The sequence below is a fragment of the Ananas comosus genome, linkage group 2 (assembly GCF_001540865.1).
Source record: "Ananas comosus cultivar F153 linkage group 2, ASM154086v1, whole genome shotgun sequence".
NCBI lineage: Eukaryota > Viridiplantae > Streptophyta > Magnoliopsida > Poales > Bromeliaceae > Ananas > Ananas comosus.
This window is the reverse complement of record NC_033622.1, coordinates 5,223,711-5,240,149: the sequence shown is the minus strand read 5'-3', so window position 1 is coordinate 5,240,149 and position 16,439 is coordinate 5,223,711. Positions and strand designations below refer to the sequence as shown.

Below are 16,439 nucleotides of genomic sequence, written 5' to 3'. Positions count from 1 at the left end.
TACCGGCTTGGGCTCGGGCTCCAAGGGCTGCTGCGGCCACGGCGGCGGCCGGGNTTAAAATTGGATTTTTGCAATCCTAGTCAGTTTCTAAATCTTCTAAACCTATAAATAAGATGTAGGGGTGTTTCTAAAAGAGTATGAAGGCATAGAATATTGTTTTGAAACCCTAGAAACTTATTGGGTGCATTCTTTCTTCTCTCAAACAACAAGTTTCTATTGGATCAATTCTTGAAACTCTAATTTCTTGTTCTTCATGGAGAATTGATCCGGCTATTGCTTAGAAACATCTTCTATGGTTCTTTAATGATTGTCTAAGCAATAAATTATCGTCAATCTTGGTATTCTTGCTCCGGACGGAGTGTGCTCGTGGATTCGAATGGGCGTCGTGGATTCAGCGTGATCAAGACTTCGTGGATTCGAAGTGTGGACGTTTCGTGGATTTGGGACGTGACGTTCGTGGATTCGGACGTTGGGCGTGGACAACCTGCTGGTGTGCACGAGATCCGGAGAAGATAAAATAGAGGTTTGAGTCCGTGGAATCGGTAAATCACCTTATAATCTTTTATTCTTAGTGGATTGTTATCGCGTGTTGGTCCCGTGATTTTTTACTCCTAGTTGGAGTTTTCCACGTAAATCTCAGTGTGATTTTTTATTTTTTGCATTTACTTTTACCGCATTGAGATTTGTTGTTTTCGGCTTTTACACCTATTCACCCCCCTCTAGGTGTTAGATACAATCTAGATAGATCCTTGGGCTATCCCAAAACTTTCAGAAAAAAGGAGAGAGATGGAGAGGGAGGAGAAAAAGGTGGAAGATGGTGGCTGTGGCGGTGGCTGCCGGCCGGGGCTCGATCGGCGGCGGCCAGCCCGTGCGCGGCGGGGCAGGGGAACAGAGATGGAGGTGGCAGGGTGCGGCTAGGGCAGCTGGGGGCTCAACTAGGGCTCGGATCCCAAGAAAAACCCTAGAAAACATTAAATATAGGCTGGCTAAAATGCAAATAAGTCCTCCGAAGATGGTTAATTGCAACCAAGCCCTCTACAGTGCGAGTAAAACGCGCGGATACACCTTCACAATCAAATTCACGCGAAACGACACATAAAATATCGCACTTTTTGCGAAATTACCGTTTTGCCAACACCAACCTCTCCTCGATCAACGCGCAATCTCCGCAGATTCGTCCGTCAGATTTGCGAACGGATCGCACCAGTGCGATCAGCACGACGGAGACAACAAGGCTACAAATTTGGTTTACCTCGATCGACCACGGATTCGCGACGAAATCCGTTTTCTCTCCAAAAGGCAGAAATGACGCACAATTACATATAAAACATGTATTTTCGGATTTTCTCGAAATCCGTGCTTCAAACTCAAAATCTGTCAGCGCCATAAGTTCCAGAACAGCTAAATCGATCGAAACGAGCTATTGGACTGCTATGAACGGAGTCCGGTACGAGCCAGAAGCCACCTCTACGCATTGAGCTATCCGGAAAACCAAGTTACTATTCACTTTAAGTGAAACTTGGAAATCGCGTAGAATCTCCGTTCTAACTCGTTTTCTCCCGAAACTTGACGAGTGCTTTTGTAATTAAATTACACACAAAAACATCGTCAACTGAGAGTTTAACTATACTGCCAAAATCTTGGTCCTTACAGATAACTGTTTAATTCTACATAGATCATCGCGGTAGATCATATGGCATATTGTCATCTGCAGATACAAGATTTATTTGACAATGTTGATATAAATATTGTTGGTTTTGTGAGAAAGTCATATTCCCGGTACATTTCATTGTATTGTCGTAGAAAATCTGCATACACAACTAGATCGTGGATGTAATGGACAACAGTCATTTGTGGCATATGGGATGAAACATCATAAGAATAAGGATTGTATAGAATATAAGAACCAAAATGTGGGTATGCATACGTATCAGTGGACGTAGATTCGCCATATGAGCTTTCACTATATGAATGTACAGATGGATAGTAAGCGGATTATTGTTGCTCCAATTGATGCGGATGGATTGGGATTCATTCTGAGTGCCATGAATTGATACATCATAATTGGATCTCTCTCTATAAAGGCCATATTGATATGAGGGCTACGATAATACCGAATCAAACTGTGTGTACAAAGTATCATTCCTCGCGGGTGTGTAGTTAACATCGCCTCCAAACCTTTTCTCCTCTTTCCATAATCTTGTTGTGAGGACCTATTACCTCTTCTATGATCATATACCACTCCAGATGTTTGATGTGGTCGAGACCCGTGATCAGCATCTTGAGTGGCATGCATGAAGCTTTGCTTTTCAGTAAATATAAGACCACCCCCACCCTTTTGTTGTGTTGGTGGAATGAAGTAGTCACCATCCTCACTGCTATTAGTGGTATTATTATCATCACTGTATTCATCTTTGGACCGTGGTAACCCAGAATCTACTGGTGTCGATGTATCGCGATCATCATATTGTGGGAATGCATTAGCTGCATCTAATGGATCCATTGAGATCATACTTTTTTTTACTCTTACCACTTTGGATTGTCGTTGAAGACTATACGAGGTCTTCTCCTTTCCAGATTGGTTTTGAGTACAACGTGGGCGACCATGTCTAGGTCCCAGCATAAGGCGTTCAAATTCTGCATCAGAATCATCTGCAGGATTTTGAGATTCTTAGTCCATGGCTGCTTGTTCTTGCACATCACCCTGAGACATCCCTATATTCTCGTCAGCCCATCTTTCAATATTACTAACTCCTGCTTCCTCAGCGATTATTCTGAATGGTCGTGGTGGATCTCCAGGCTCATCAAGCAATGGGTCCTCTTGATTGTCTCTATCTTGCAGCCAATCAAAGTATGGGGTCTGATTCATCACCGATAAAGCTTATATCCAAGGGATCATAAGTTTTTAATTCCTTTTCCTTATCATACTCCTTTTGCATGCATCTTAAACGGAGCCTCATATTATAGTGGATATAAACTAGCTTCTCCAATCGAGCGTACGCTAATCAGGTACGCACTTTGATATGTATTAGTGCGAATGTACTTTAGTTGTGTTCACATCTACTAGACGTTGTCGTTTGAGATAAAACATGCCTAACAATCTTTTTTAAATGCTTTGCTGATCCACCATGTTGTAGCCACCACTCAGTTGTTCAATTAAAAGTTAAAATTATATCAAATTAGATTTATCGCCAAATGTAAAATGTCTAAATTATCGAGTTACTTACTGGGATCGGTATTGTCTCCCGTTAATTGCATTCGCTTCGCCAAAAGTTTCAAAGGATTTATGAAATATTTTTTCCTTTACTATGATAGTATAATAATGAGCAATCAGTATATTAACATCTAGCAAATTAATGATACATTGAAAAAGCTATTATACTTCATTTATGGCAAGAGCAGTATGTGTTGGATCCCTCTCAAATCTATTGATGACATTTCGTAATGCCTTTAACAATTCATCATCAAATCCAAGATTATAACGATAGTGGTACGACGGATTAAGATAATAACCTATCATTAAGAAAAAAAATCACTTTATTAACAATGCAAGAATACAATTGAATAATAAATTACAAATAGTTTTGTTATAATTTATCTAACTTACCTGCTAAGTGTAGATCCCGACTCATCTGGACATCCCAACATGTGTCAATAATTTCAGATAAAATTGACACGACAATGGATTGTTTTTTTTTATATTATTTTTAGCCATCCTCAGTTTATAATAGACATGTCCCATTTGAGATATTTTGTCATGATCCACTAAACGAAGGACGATGTATAGTGGCTCCACAATATCAACAATCTTTTTCACATAATTCTAAAATTTGGCGGACAGAATTATTTGCTCAATCGATTTTTCCTCGGCCATGTAAGCATAACGAGATGTTTGCCGTTCATCTGATGCAAACATGGACTTTAATCTATTTTTATTTTGAAGAATACATGGACTTTAATCTATTTTTATTTTGAAGAATACTGCTTAGAGCTATAAAATTTGTGGCAAATTGTGTAATATCAGGACGTACGAGCTCTTGTCTTGTGAATTTCACCATTAAAGCATGAACCTAAAGATGATTATACAAATACTTAGATACACGTTTTGCAGTATCTTCAGTATTTTTCACCCGATTTATTTCATTAGATTGATGCAATGCGCTGCACAAAGAGTCCAAAATAAATGTGGATGCTTTTGCATCAGTAGTTTGTCAGCTTTCTTAAAATTTGCACCATTGTCCAATACTAGCTGTACCACATATTTCTCACCAACCTCACCTAAAACTTGCTCCAATAATGCATATATGTAATGTCACGCCCCGTGGCCTCTTTTGTAAAGCTTTTTCGGATAAAAGACTTGTTCAAAAGTAAGCCAGTGGAAAAAAATGCCCTTTTTTTTTAAGAACAACTTGCCACGGGACAGAATAAACCTGTTACAAATACAAGTTTTTCCCTGTCCACTAGGACAGAGTCTTCTCTGTATTTGTACAACGTACTACTACGAGAATTGTTGCAATACTAACATTCAATCACGCAAACAGCATTCACAATGCAGATGCTCGCAATAATCAATTAGCTAGCAGTCCTTGAGATGATGCATGCTTTAAACACTCCTTAGGCGAAGGATGATGCAAATGCACATTACAACAGTTAATTCTATCATTTACAAATGTTTTCTACCTGGAAACTTCATGTTTTTGAAATACTAAGAATCGATAAAGCCGTAGAACTCATTTGAAAATGGTCTACCACACGGAAACTCATTCTTTAAAAAAAAAAACGATTACCTCGAGGGGTAGAAAATCACATATCATAAAACCGAAATCACGATATCACTGAAAATCCCAATAGCAGCACCATTCCAAATGTTTGCAAATAAATGATTATCCACAACAAAAGATTATTCATAAGCCAACAATCACACAAGCAGATAACTGGACCACAATTTCTAATTTATTAACAATAAATGGAACGGGTCAGAGTCAATGTAACCGTAATCGATGTAGACAGGTTGGGATCTCTATAGCTCGCTAGCCATCGCAGCTCACGCACCGTCTCGACTCCCACCACTGAGATCACCTCGAGGGGTGGGTGAGAAATCAACAAGGGTTTCCCAGTGGGTACCACAAGCCGACGAGGGCAAGTGTACTCACTGGCGAGAGAAATACAATTGAAATAGATAGATACTCATGTATAATAGCGGGTAAAGAAACATAGATATGAACAACAGTAATCACCTACCGCTATTGTGAACAATAAACATATGCATCAACTGTATGAAAACTGATATCCAAACACCTTGCCATAGAGGTCTAAAGACCGCAGGCAGTGTCACAGTATGCTCACTCACCAGCACAAAACCCTAGCTAGCACCTTGCAAGGCCTCAAGGGTCGAAGAGATGACCACTTTTTCGAAAAAGAACACCCACACGGTGGCCAAACCCGTTGGTGTATGTGACGTGCTACATGAGCTGTGACGATCGATGCGAAATGCTCAATAGTCAATCAGGCGACAAAAAGTCGAGAGTAAGTCGATAACCCACACCTGTCCAAACTAGATCACCAGATCGACGAACCGACCAACATCGACCAATCAGGTCCCACAAATAGAGATCATGCAATAATCCAACACCACTCTATTGCTAATATGCGAAAGAACGAAAGTAGAGTAAATAACCGAAAGCCTAATGGTGTAATACTCATCAATAGTATGAAGAAGCAACGGGAAAGGGTAAGGGTGTGTTTGGTTCCACGTAAAACTATGGAAAAAAAATTTTCGGTGGAAAACAAATTTTCGGTGGAAAAATAATTTTACGTCGTTAGTGTTTGGTTTGTTGGAAAAAAAAATAGTTTTCCATGAAGCTTGTTTGGTTGGAAGAAAAAAAATAGATGAAAAACTATTTAATATATTTTATTATATAATATTAATATATAATAATTAATATATTTTATATATTATTATAATTTTTATATACATATTAAATATATTTAAAATTATAATAAACATATTACATCATATATAATATATTTAGAAATATTAATAAATAATTACAAATTTATAAATAAAATATTATATATATATAATAAATATATATATATATATATATTTATAAATATATATAATTATTTTTTACCATCTCATATATATATATATATATATGAGAGAGAGAGGGTGAGTGAGTGGTCCACAGTTGGACCACTCACGCGGTCCACGAGAATCAGACTTTCTCGTGGACCGCGTTCTTTTCAACGCTGTGAGCCCCGACTTTGGGATCAAGTTTTCGTTTTCCGCCCGCGGTGGGTGGAAAACGAAAAGTTGGGTTTTTACACAGAATCCGTAAAATTTTTTTTTCCGGCAACTACTTTTACAAGCAACCAAACAAGAGAATTATTTTTCAATGGAAAAAAAATTTTCAGGGTGTTTTTACAGACAACCAAACACCACCTAAGGGAGAATATCATTGAGCTAGTACCACTGTACCGACTCCGGATAGAAGCACCCACTTGTAACCGTAGTAGCGTCTAACACTCAAGGTTCGCTAGGATGTCGACTGGATCTATGAAAGAGCCACCATGTCAAGGTCTGCCAAGTCGACTCCAAAACACTAAACACAACCTCGGAACCGCCGAAAGTTTCAAAAAGTCCACCGAAGCACTTTCGATTGGTATGGACTGTTTTGGAGGGTACCATAGTACAATACTGGTCATCTGCTATCCCGAAACGCACCAACATAGGTGTTCAGACAACAACCACAAGTCCAAAGAGCACAGATATAAAATAACACACTTAATATGCCATTTCGGATTTCCGAAAATGTCATTTTCGGCACCAGAATCCTCCGTCGCTCACCCGTTGTCTTCGGAAACTCGAGACAGTGAGCGTAACCAGCCAGCGAAGCTCCGCGACAAACCTGGGGTGATAACACTAGTAGCAAGTGGACCCCACAACAATCATCGCGTTCTACGGAGGATTTTGTTGGAAAATGCTTCGGAATCAAATTTGATTCCGCGAGGGCATCGGAAACTTGGACAACCAGTCCAGAGGGTTACACCAAGTGGCCTCACGCTGCCCAAGACAGCCTCTGCTGTCAAAATTACAAACATGCCCCTAAACCATAGATAATTAATGATTTAAGCTGCGAAAAACATTAAATAGGGCCAATTAAGTGCACCGCGTGTTTGCAAGACCAACCGAGGGCACCGGTGGATAGGTCTCGACGCAGCAAAGCCCATGCTTGTTGTCTGGGGCAAGAAAAGTAGCTGAGGAGCGCTCTAGGGCCAAGATTATAGCAAATAAATAATTATTCCGAGAGTGACGATGCAAAACAGCAAGCGTGGCTTCTTCGACAGAAACCGAGGTGAGCATGGTGATCAGCAACGACTCTAGGTCACCGTGCTCACCTTCCGAAGAGTCGGGAGGTCCTCGGATGGCCGGAACAGGAACTAGGGCTAAAACCACCCTATTTTCGGCAAGGCAGGGAGCACCAGGCTTCGGCTGACAGCCGACGGCACGGCGGCGTGCGGGTGGCCGAGGGATGAGTGCGGAGGGTAAGGGGGTGCGGTGCTCACCTTGGTCGATGGCGGGAGCGGCGGCAGCGGCGCTAGGAGAAGCTTGGTCCACCCGAGTTAGGGCTCAAGCCTGGATTGTTCTTCCCAGCGATGGCGGCGGCCGGGAAGGCAAGGGACAGTGGCGGCGCATCTCCCAAGATCGGAGGGAGGCGGCGGCGACGCTCAGGGGAGGCGACAGTGGTGCTGCAACGAGGAGTGGCTGCTTCTGCCCGAAACTGTCCAGGGAAGGCTGCAGCGGCCACGGTGGCGCTTAGCGGTGGTTGGGGCTGCCGCAGAGGGATAGTTGGAACCCTAGGATAAGGAAAAGGAGATCCATAAGGTGTTGCCCCACCTGAGGTTGCCTGAGCCGAAGAAGAAAAGGGAAAGGGAGGGGGAAAACTTAAGAGGGAGAGAGAGAGCAAGGTTGGCTGTGGGTTGGCCGGCCGAAGGAGGAGCGCTGGCGGTCAGGGGTGTGTGCGGCTTTGTCAGAGGAGGGAGGGAAGGCGGCTAGGGCTCGGGGGAAGAGAGGGAGTGGCTAGGGTTAGGGTTAGGGTTAGGGTTAGGGTTAGAAAAAGGAAACCCTAGGTACCAATTTTGTACCCAAATGTATAATTATAGCAAACTCCCTGAGAAAGCAGAAATTTGACCCGAGTCCCTCAGGGCACGTGTAATACGCGCAAACGCATCTCCACAAGTGATCCCACACGATTCGATACATAAAATATTGGGTTTTTTGTGAAAAAACCCAATATGCAATATCGAATCTCCCTCGAATAACGTGCAATTTCGGCCGATCGGCTCGTCGGATTTACGAACGGATCGCACCAGCACTTTCGGCACTGCCGGACCCTCAAACCTACAATTTTGTTTCGTCAAAATCGGTCTCCAATTCGCAACAAAATCCATCTCTCTCTGCCTCCATATATATATACAACCAGCCGACAAGGACAAGTTGCACTGATTGGTCAAAGAAAAATATTTGTAATAACAAGGCATAGTCGGAAAAAATTGTGGGTAAGCATGTAGAAGTAACAATAATATGCACTACTACACGATAAAAAACTATGTCTGATGAACTACAAGCAATGGATGAATGTGCATCAACTGCATCATTAGGTCGAACAATTCTTGACGCAATTTGCGCTCTAACTTTTCAATCCCGAACCGCTTATGCTCAGCTGTCCTAATTTTTTAGTTCCAGACAAGGCCCTAACTCTTCAGTTTCGGACCACTTTTTCGGAAGAGCTCTTCCTACCACGAGATTGGTCGAACCAGAGTGTCGCTGATAGGGGAGCAAAGCATCATGTTGTCGTGTTCTATGATCAAAACGATGGTAGCAGTATAGGAGCTAAGTACTATGTCCATAATCAATAACGAGGGCCGCTCTGGCCAATAAGTACTATTGTTTCCACTAGCCTCTATGTCATCATGAATATAATAAGGTTTATCTAGCATGCTTTTCTATGTGGCAAAGTTAGGATTACAACAAGTGAGTAAACAGAACATGCTTCTACCAACATTTTCATGAATGAATAAGCAAAAATAGTTTGCGAGTCATCATCGATCAAGTTATCGATATTAATCCACCACATGAATCTCATGAATAATTATCAGTCATAAGAAGGGTGAAGACAATTGAACCAAGTCACATGGGTTTCACTAAACACGCTTCGGATTGAGCACCCATCTCGAGTAGCTCGCTTGACGATCACGACACACTCTCAGCTCCTCGAACCTTGCTCTAACCTACCGAGAGTGTAAACATGTCATACTGTAGGAGAAATCGTTTACTTGGTTTCATGGTGTTATGTTTTGAAACTTAACACGAAGGTTTAGGAACCACCCTCAGGTTCCGGAACACTTAACCCTGGTCCCGCAGAATCTGAACCAATGACACATCATTTTATTGAGTAGGTTTCGGAACTTGGTCTGACAACTCAGCGATTTTCACAGAATTGTGTCGTTGATTTAACTAGAAACGTATTCAAATCATCCAAGACACTTGGAGGGCTCTTTAGCACAATAAAAGAAACATGGGAACACTGAGGTTCTAGTTGAATTTCTAGGGTTTTAAGTTTAGAAATCGAAATCTAGGGTCTTCCATGAAATCCTCTAAGAGACTTCTACTTTGTGTAGAAGCTCATCCAATGGAAGTTCATGACAAGAATAGTTTGAAAACCCTATACAACAACAATGCATCTATGAAAACAAGCCGTAATGCGTTGAGTTTTCTAAAAGCTCGAAATCAAGAAAACACTCTTACTATCAAAAAGTATCACCTGACAAAACAAAAGATCCCTAGGTAACTCACCTAAATCTTGAAGTTCCTCGAAAAATGGAGCTCCAAAAGTCAAGGTTAGCTTGTCCAAGCCCCCTAAGCTCGAGCTCCAAGTGGGAATCCTTGAGAAAGAGGAGGAAGAAGATAGGGTGTGAGGGAGTGAGAGGAAGGAGGAAAGAGTTCTCTTGATGGGGGAGAGGGGAAGAAAGAAAAGGAGTTAGGGTTAGCTCTTTGAGGGCATTTATAAAGGATACACATTTGCATTTTAACCCTTTGACATTCTGCATTTTTGCTTTCCCCCATCACTGCTCGCACAACCCACACTTATGCTGTCACGCCCCGAGCCCCGCCTATTTGGTCGGGTTCGGGCACGCCGACAGACGGCCGAACGGACAGAGTCTCCCCTGTACGTTCTAGGCGTCGTAATCAATTACAATACAAGAGGTCCCAAACAGGGACAGTATTCAAGCAGAGATTGCATAAGGAAGGTATCAACAACATAACACATCCTAAGTTATTACAATCATTTATCTCACTTGATATTATTTACATTTTTTTTTCTTTCAAATACATTTAAACATTCGAATACAATCAATTATCACAAGATTATTACAAGTTGATTCTCTCTTTTCTACAGCCTCTAGCTTGGCTGACTCGGGTATCGCTATCTCTGGTCTCGATGGTAGGGTGCTATCTACGGAGCTACACCCTCGCCTCGCGTCGCCACGCCGCTCGCGTGCGAACCTGCAACCCCCAAAACCACACGGGGGTGAGAACTATATAAATATAGTTTCCAGTGGGTACGGCCACCCAATGGAAGAGCTCGACCCACCAGGTCCGAAGGAGGCACTGCAACATGTTAGTCCAACAAATATCCAACAGATATATATATCATCATGTATTTTATGCAACTAACATTATTATGTCCATGCCTCACAATATGCAATATGAATGTTATGCAACTATGTAATCAACTAGTAGTTCAATCGATACTACTTTCAATCATGCTATTCATAGCTCATCCAATTGAGTTCTAAGTTTCCACTATCACAGATTCATGTCAATTATCGTTTTAATCATAAGGTTACATTGACCTTTACTGTCGCTAACCAGGTTTCATTTACCTTTACAAAGCTATCCACCCGACTCGGTCTTGAGTTAATCATCCGCGGAATACCGCGCAAAGCCAGGCTCGGGGCGAAGGACGTCTCACTTGCACCTCAGCCTAATGTCCACTCTACTAGGACTCAACTACCGCTCATATGCCTAATTTGCACAATTCTCATGAGTATATTATCCAATCCACTGGCTGGCCCATAGGCGCGCCCTCAACTCACATCTCAAATCCGTCTTTAATGGGGGCCTCGAACCACCCAAGGGATTGTCTGCGGGACCCCACATAGGCTATCCCTTGGGACCTCACATAGGCTATCCCAATCGATTTACGTGCCAAACTCCGGAGTCGCACTAGTGCGGAGCGACCGCCACAAGTGCTGAACAGACATTGTGAGTATGATCAATTCTGTGTCCAACGAGAATATCTTGTCACTAGGACCATTATGCACAAGTGTTGTTTAACACTAAGTTCTAATGCCACTTGTCAAGTTATTTACTTGGTTTACATGCCACTCGTCAAGTTATTTACTTGGTTTACATGCCACTCGTCACAATGTAATTCCTCGACTATTTTAGTCATATATCATCATATTCAACAATGCAAGATCAAGTTATCATTTAACTTATCCCTATAGGGTTCTAGGTCACCATTCCTCTATTCTCATGCATCCTAACTCAAGTGTCAACTCATGTTGCTACACTACAAAGGATCATGCAAGAACAGAAATGCGACTATCCAATACCCTATCATGTATATATATCAACTAGCATCTCATGATATGTCAACATCATCTAGTATATGCCTCATGTCATCATGCATTTACATTATATGCATCATCTAGCATTTACATTATATGCATCAATGAGAATTACACTTAACGCTTCGACATGGAAGCGAGCTAATAACTTCGGTGAGCACAACCCACCTGTTATCGCGTTCCGATTGCTTGTAGTCACTCGCAATCGGCCTCCCACGGCGCACGCCGCTCGCTCGACCCAATGCGTGCGCGACCACCGAACGACCTTCGCTTCGCGATCCGGGAATTAAAGGTCTTCGGTTTCTTGCTACGGTGCTCGGGATCCGATCTTGTGATTTTTGGACGTCGCCTCGGCCCTCCAGGCGGAAACGAAGCCAAAAACGCCGTTTCTTCAATATCTTCGCGTAGACTCGACGAATCGCCGAACTGACTTCGCCATTAGGTTTATATAGGTTCAATTTTGATCAAACTCATCCATTTACAAAAATTGCATTTTGAACCCTAGGTTTCAACTATTGCAAGAATACACAATATAACCTTGGATTCAAGTAATAAAACGTCTAATTAGCATCTAGGAATGCTACTAAATCCATCTCTAGAGCACATAAAGCTAATCCTAGAGATCTACCATTAAAGGGAGTAGCAAGCTTACCTCTCAAGCTAGCCCAATGGAGAGGAAGAAAATGAGAAGATGAAGCTCCATCTTGCTTTTCTTCTTCTCCACCATCTCCTTCTCCTTCCTCTTCTTCTTCTTCTTCCTCTTTTTTTCTTTCTAGAGAGAGAGGGGAGGGTTTTGGGTTCACACGGTTGAGGGAGAGGGGAAAAATATCAATTAACACCATTCTATACCCTCTCATAGTGCCACAAATGCAAATAGGCCCCTCAACTTCATATTTATTACATTGCCCCCGCGGGGGCCATTTTTTGTATTGGGGACCGGTCCCTGGACTTGAGGGACCGGTCCCCGTAGGTCCAGAATTCCAGCCTTTAAGGACTTAGCCAAATTTTCAGCCTTTTCACCGTTTCTTTTTCGTTTTCGCCTGTTTGACCTCCGATTCTTTTCAAATCGAACCGAAACTTTCCAAACATGTTTTCGAGCGTGTTTTCATCATCTTTTCATCTATGCTAATGCTGGATTTGGCTCATGGCCCAACATGGCCTTTCGGCTTCGTTTTAGCGCCTACGCGCACCGAAAACGCCCGAATGCTTCCGGACCTCACCGAGACCTCACCGAAACCGTTCAAATGGTCTTCCAACCAAATGTACACCGTACCTTCATGATTTTAGAAGTCCGGTACCTTACATATGCAGGTCCAAGAACCTACATTGTGGGTTCCGAAACACAGTCATGTTCCGGAACTAAATAACAGGTTAATCAGAAATCGAACCCCTAATCACCTTGCTTCCTGCTCTTGTTCCGGAACGTAAGGTGTATGTTTTGAAACTTGACACTTCAGGCTAAAAACCTTTCTTTTCTCTGTTCATTTGAAATTTAGGGCATTGCATCCGCACAACCAACGATCACCAATGTGGGTCATTTCTCTATTACCACCATCAAGGATTATTCCTTTATCACCATGACTGCCACTAGACAATTTGTTGTGCAATCGCTATTGATGAATTATATACCCCAACGTAGTCGTTCTCTAAATTCATTACATTCACATGTCTATCATCGAATGTTTCAGGAAAGTTGCTGCTACCACAACCTTATATTTTTGTTGTTTAGAAATAGTAGTTTCAAAGTCACCTACTGGACTACTTTCTCTCATGCAGCAGTTATTTTAGTCGCCGCTCATAATGCCATATGAGAATATTAGGTCATTTAAAGACAACTGCCTAATCTTAGAGAAGTTTGATTTTGCTACCTAACCTTCGAAATTGTTTGATTTGTGTCTTAAAAATTATTGCTTACACCTGTTGCATTAGTACATTCATGCCCGGTGTCTTTAATTGTTCATAATGGATTTCATGATTTTACTCTTGACCATCCAAAACTTAAGTAGGTATAACTGTCAACTCAATAAGCAGGGGAGATTGAACTATAAGGTGTGATGGAGGACAAAGGAAGGCATGACGCATGGATGTATTGATGTTCTAGGTTAAAGCTGAAAAACTCGAGGCAAAAAATTTAAAGGTTGGACAATATAATTAAAGCTTTTAAATATTGATAGTCATTTTCAAAATGATTCAAAGTTCAGTTACTTTAGTACCAAATATTTTTGTGAAAAAATTAATTGATTTGAGTATTTCTACGCTATTAAACAAGAAAAATCTCATATAGACCATTAAAATTGTCAATTCTGAGACCACTTGATCATTAGCTTAATGATGTCTAAATATCAAGAAATTCAGTTCTTAGGAAGTTCAAATACCTAATGTATTGTAAAAACAACATCCCTAAAAAATGTCACCTCTTGTCTATCTTCCCTCAGTCTGTCTGCTGCTCTAACTTGTAACAAGTTAGGATTTCCTTATTTATATTCTTATTTATCAGAGTCTACATATTTGTCACACTTTTTCACAAGGGTCATCAATATGCAAATCAAAAGTTTGACTTAAGTGGTTCAAAGTGATTGCCATGTCACCCTCCATATTGGCTGCCATGATGTATCAAAAGCTTTCGTACGACCTGCCATGTGATGAAATGCCATGGTAGGCAGTTATCAATACTCCAAACATAGCTGGGAGACTGCAATCCTGCCATGGAGGTGGCTGTTACGTTTATGGATTCTGCTTTCAGAGCACTTTATACAAGAAAGGTTAAAACCTTGCCTTCTCCTTTCGTGTGTAAAAGGATTCTCTTGTACATTAACTTGCCTTCTGTAATGCCCCGGACTCGTCGCAACCCGCCGATGACGAGATTTTGCCGAGACGTGGACGGCGAGGAGGATGATGGGCGCCCGAGCTGGGATTGCTTCTACCGAATTCGGGTATAGAAGGGGGAATTGGGAGGACTTGAGGGAGAATTCTGGGAGAGTTAGGGGAGTTGAGAGCAGAGGAGAGGGTTAGGGATAGGGGGAAGAGAGAAGAGAGAAAAGAGAAGAGGAAGAATTGGGGAAGATGAAATTTGTAATATATTTTCTTCATATCCCGTTTAACATTCCTTCTCGTATTTATACTATCTAGTATGTGTACTGAAATGAAATTTACTACTATATGATGGCTAACGACAAAAATGTAAAAAGAGGTGTGAGTCTCCTAGGCCGCTATCTGTGGGATGATGGGCCTCCGCTAGGCTTGCCCGGCCCAATACCGTCTGGCAGTCGGGTAAGCGGGTCTCGAGTTGCCCTTCTCCGCACTATCCATTGCCCTGTGGGTCTTGGGTTCGCCATTTTCGCCCGATCCGAGGTTCGGNCTAGTATGTGTACTGAAATGAAATTTACTACTATATGATGGCTAACGACAAAAATGTAAAAAGAGGTGTGAGTCTCCTAGGCCGCTATCTGTGGGATTGTGGGCCTCCACTAGGCTTGCCCAGTCCAAGAATGCCTGGTAGTCGGGTAAGCGGGTCTCGAGTTGCCCTTCTCCGCACTATCCATTGCCTGGCGGGTCTTGGGTTCGCCATTTCCTCCCGATCCGAGGTTCGGACCGCTTGATACGCCTTCTACCTCGCCCCCAAATCTGTAGATTTGATCGGTTCTCTCTTCCGCCCGATCTCTCCTCTCTGCCTCTCGCTATGCCCTAGTCGCCTCCGATTCTACTCCGCCAGCGCCTGAGCCCTTTCGTAGTCGCTTCCCGTCGAAGTTCTGCCAGAGCACCTTCCCGCCGGATCACTCCGCCGAGCCGCCTCCTCTTCACCCTGCTGCTGCCTTTATTCCTCTGTTAACTAGTAAAGTTGCTACCTTTACTACTCCTTTTAACTACTATACTCCTATATTCTACAATCCCTTCCCCTTAAACTCATCTTTGTTCTCAAGGATGAAACTCATGGAACTCTTTGAACTGGGTTTGGGAGTACCTAGTTGCTTGTGTCGCCTTGCGCCGATCTGATGTGTTTCCCCTTTTTGTCCGCATTCGCCCAACTTCTTTGGTTGGCAGCATGGACGGTGGCACCTGTTGGGGCGAGGGCTCACCCTTGGGACCTTCAGGAAGTCGCAACCTGCGCGCCACTGGACCTCGCATCAGAAAAACTTGTAAAATTCGCTTTCCTGTTGAGATGTGGAATTGGGTGTAGGACCACCATTCTTCAAGCTACAGTTTCTCGTAGTATTTTTTTGGCCTATTTTCTTCCTTGGCTTTTAAGCAAATTTCACACTTTTGCATTAACTGATGCATATCCCTTTCGATTCCTAACCAGCGAGTGCACTGTTCAATTCCTTTATCAACTCGCCACGCCCTGGAAGTATGAAATTCAATTAGCACATGGTCTCCTTCACTTCTATTTTGCACAGCTTGCATCCATTTTGATATAATCATGGTTAAGTGCTTTGCATTCCCTTTTTATGTGTAAGGTAACATCCAAGTTTCTATTCGATTCCTGTAGCTTGGCTTGTTCATAGGCCAGAAATCGTGAGCATAGGTGAGGCATCTTAAGCACAATCCCTAGCTCCTTGTATTCATTGACAAAGCCCCACACCTGGCAAGCCTCTACTAGATTATAATTTTGGATTGGTTTTTGGACTTAAGTTCTCAGATCTTGCTTGATAATTTTCCATCGCCTTTCGTGAATTTGCTTGCAGAACCCATCAATGTCATCAATTAGGCACTTGATGTCAATCCTTTTCCACCTATCTGTA

The 16,439-nt window shown here is 42.3% G+C and overlaps 1 protein-coding gene across 1 annotated transcript in view; it reads left to right on the top strand.

The window, feature by feature from the left end:
- The window catches only part of LOC109728662, a 73,480-nt gene that overhangs the window by 47,220 nt on the left and 9,821 nt on the right, over nt 1–16,439 (top strand). The window lies entirely within an intron of this gene.